Source organism: Nomascus leucogenys, chromosome 1a (assembly GCF_006542625.1).
Source record: "Nomascus leucogenys isolate Asia chromosome 1a, Asia_NLE_v1, whole genome shotgun sequence".
Taxonomy (NCBI): Eukaryota; Metazoa; Chordata; class Mammalia; order Primates; family Hylobatidae; genus Nomascus; species Nomascus leucogenys.
Window position 1 is genome coordinate 47,848,048 of NC_044381.1, and position 4,148 is coordinate 47,852,195.

A 4,148-nucleotide genomic window follows, 5' to 3' on the forward strand; every position below is an offset into this window, starting at 1 on the left:
GCTATCATTTCAGTTGTTGTTTCTTTTAAAATGATCTGTCTTTTCTTCCTCTGGCTGACTTTTTTGTTTTAGACTAATTAGAGATCTGAAGTGATTTTACCTTTATTTCCTTCAGTTTAAGCCAATTATGAAATTTCACGGTGATTTCTGAGGTAGGGGCAGAAGGAAGGCGGTCTTAAGAATCATCGGGACGGCCAGGCGTGGTGGCTCACGCCTGTAATCCCAGCACTTTCGGAGGCCGAGGCGGGTGGATCATGAGGTCAGGAGTTCAAGACTAGCCTGGCCAAGATGGTGAAACCCCTTCTCTACCAAAAATACAAAAAATTAGCCGGGCGTGGTGGCGTGGGCCTGTAGTCCCAGCTATTCAGGAGGCTGAGGCAGGAGACTCTCTTGAATCCGGGAGGCAGAGTTTGCAGTGAGCCGAGATTGCACCACTGCACTCCAGCCCGAGCGACAGAGCGAGACTCCGTCTCAAAAAAAAAAAAAAGAATAATCGGGGCTGTGGCCCAGTTGGCCTGCGGAGGTGCAGGCAGGGTGGGCCCTCACTGGGGCAGCCACAGGGGCATGGACTGCCCCGCCCGCAGGTAGGTGATGTTCCGAGAGCGTAAAAGCTGGTAGGTGATGTCCTCCACAGCTTCCAGCTTGTGCAGCTCGATCAGGGCGTCCCCTGCTGTGGACAGTGAGTTGGTGATCAGCTCGGCAACCTTGGAGTCGCCCTCAGCAGACATGATGGCCGCCTTTTTCTGCCGCTCAGCCTTTTCCACCACAAATCTGGCCCTCTCTGCTTCCTGCTGAGCTATCTGTTTGGCTTCCACCTCTCCTACGAACTCCCTCCCGAGAGTCAGATATGTCAAGGACAAGTCGTCCAGGATGAGCCCAAAGGTGGCTGCGCTCCCTAAGGTCATCGCTCACCTGCCTGGAGATCTGCTCCTCTGGGTGATTAGTTCTCCAGCTTCAAAGCGAGCCACCACTGACTTGAGGATCTTGGTAGTGATAGACGGCGGCACACGCTCATCATTGTCCTCTCCGATGCTGGTGAAGATGCGAGGAAGCTGGCTAGCGACGGCCAGAAGATGATGCGCGGTGTGATGTTGACATTCTGTAAATCTTTGCTACCGGTGATGACTGGCACATTACGTGGTTGAGAACGGCAGTCAAAGATCACTGGTTTCTGTAACCATGAGATGAGAAAGTGAGTCCCTTTCCCTACCACAATGTCCTGTACTCCACGGAATCGGTCAAAGATGACCGCTCTGTGCCCAGCATCCATACTATATAAGGCAGAGTTCACCACGCCTCCTGCAACAGCTAAGGCCAGGCCAAACTTGCCGATGGACTCCAACATTTTGGCAGCCATGTTCTCTTCTGCTGGACCCTCTCACACCTGCTTCCACCCTGACGTCCACACGAATTCCCTAGCCACATATACTGCGCGTGCGCCGCGCAGCTTCTCCTCTGCCCGCTCTCCTTCCCTGGCTGCTTTTTAAGAGTTTCTGTCTTCCTTGGATTTTCAGCCGTTTTACTCCAATGTGCCTAGGTGAAAACCTTTTCCTATCCTGCTTTGGGCTTGTAGGGCTTCTGGAATTGGTTGGACTGATGTCTGTACGAGATTTACTTCTGTGTTACCCCAGATCCATGCGGTAACCTTATTGACACAGATTCATATCAGCCCTCTGTGGTGGCTGTTCCTTGATCCTTGTCACACTTAAGCACAACCTGCCAGCGGCTTATCTCACACACTTGCTACGTGCTTTCATGTCCTGCCCTGGGGCTTTCCCAGTGGGCTGAGGCATGAGATACACACCATGGTACCCACTCAGTGCTCACGTGTACACAATCTTGAAGTGTGGGAGGTATCACGCCATGTAGTGGGTTCTACCCAATGGGAGAGGAAAACTCCTGGACAGTTTTCTCTCCCTTCCTCCTCAGAACCAGATTGTTGAAGTAACAGTTGCTCACATACGTTTTCTGATGATGGGTTGCGAGACGAGGTAATAGACTTTGCAGTGAGTGTATGCTCATGTTAGTATAACACACGCTACATCTGTACTACATCCTTCTCTGTCTCACGTCAATTTTACTCCACTCTTGCGCTTGTGGGAATACACTTACCAGCAAAGTATACACGTAAGCTTTTGCCTCAAGCTCTGCTTTTTAGAGGATCTGGGCTATGAGCTCCTCAAATACTTATTCTGACCCACTTCCTCTTTCCTTTTTTTTTCTGGAACTCCCGTGAAATGCATGTTAGTTTTTTTCCTTCACCACATCCTCTGGGTTTATTATTCTCTCTTATGTAATTTTTATCTGTTTGTCTCTCCACGCTTCATTCTGGGTATTTTTTCTGTCCGCTCTTATAGTAATTCTCCTTTAAATCTGATGTCAAACCTACCCACTAAATTCTTGGTTTCAGTTATACTTTTTAAAGTTCGAATATTTCTGGGTACTTCTTTTTTTAAATTGTCTATGTTACTTCTGTACAGTTTTCAACTGTATTTTCTATCTTAGGTTTGCTTACTTGGCTATAGTAAGCATAGTTATTTTAATATCTAGATCTGTTAGTTCCAATATCCAGAACCCCTACAGATATAGGTCTATTGCTTATGTTTTCTTTCAGTCTTCATGTTGTCTTGTCACCTCATGTGCCTGGGTACATAGGAGTGTGTGTTGGACATTTTATTTGAAAGATTGTTCACATAATTTGAGCCCTAGGAGATACCTCTCCCCAGAAAATATTTTCGTGTGTTTTGATCAGGTCCCCACGAGCACTGTCGTCTTGAGCGACCTCAATCTGATTTCAGAGACGAGACTTCGAGATCACTGGAAGCTGGGCTGCAGTCTGAGGAGGGGCTGCTTTTCTTTTAGTTCTCCCTACTGTTGGGATACTATCATTTAGATAAAACTGTGTATATCGGGTGTGGGGGGTTGTGCTAATAGGATATTTCCCTTAGTGGGACCTGGACTCCAACTTTTGTACCCCTTTTACATTACAGCTGTCAAAAGAACCACTCCTCCTTTTAGCTGGAAAATGTCCTAAAGATAAATAACCCCAATTGCCAGGATTCCTATCTTCTAGATTTTGCTAAAATCTAAATTAAATGAAGAATACATTGTCAAATTATGTGCCAGCAGAGTCAAGCTGGCAATAATTCTTTTCTGTACTGATAAAGAAATATGATAAATATTTTTATACTTTAGAAATATAGAGATGATCCTAAAAGAAGCTACCAGGCCGGGCGCAGTGGCTCATGCTTGTAATCCCAGCACTTTGGGAGGCTGAGGCGGGCGGATCATGAGGTCAGGAGATCGAGACCACGGTGGAACTCCATCTCTACTAAAAATACAAAAAAAAAATTAGCCGGGCGTGGTGGCGGGCGCCTGTAGTCCCAGCTACTCGGAGAGGCTGAGGCAGGAGAACGGCCTGAACCCAGGAGGCGGAGCTTGCAGTGAGCCGAGATTGCGCCACTGCACTCCAGCCTGGGCGACAGAGCGAGACTCCGTCTCGAAAAAAAAAAAAAAAAAAAAGAAGCTACCACATTGCAGCTTCAACTCAACATTATGCCCAGAAGTACAATTTATCAAATAAGAAAATGTATCCAGTAAGAAAAGTAATCAAAAGTACAGATTATGGTGGAGCTTATTTTCAAAGCACATAATAATTTCTAGTATGTGTTTCACAATGACTCTGGTCAAATAATACTTCCTGGAAAACTTTACATTAATAGACAACAAAGCATAGATAACATTAACTCAAATTCACATGAATCTCTGTCTGACAAAGAGAACAAGACGGGTAATTCTTGTGAAAGTTTGCAATTTAATGGCCGGGCATGGTGGCTCACGCCTGTAATCCCAGCCCTTTGGGAGGCTGAGGCAGGTGGATCACCTGAGATCAGGAGATTGAGACCAGCCTGGCCAACACGGTGAAACCCTGTCTCTACTAAAAATGCAAGAATTCGTCAGGCATGGTAGTGCACATCTGTAATCCCAGATATTTGGGTGGCTGAGGCAAAAGAATTGCTTGAACCCAGAAGGTGGAGGTTGCAGTGAGCCGAGATCGTGCCACTGTACTCCAGCCTGGGTGACAGAGTGAGACTGTGTCTCCAAAAATCAAAACAAAAAAAAGTCTGCAATTTAACATGTTACTAAAG

At 46.5% G+C, this 4,148-nt stretch overlaps 1 pseudogene; it reads right to left on the reverse strand.

The window, feature by feature from the left end:
* Positions 1-542: 542 nt before the first annotated feature.
* Positions 543-1,357, reverse strand: LOC100607355 (annotated as a pseudogene).
* Positions 1,358-4,148: the final 2,791 nt, after the last annotated feature.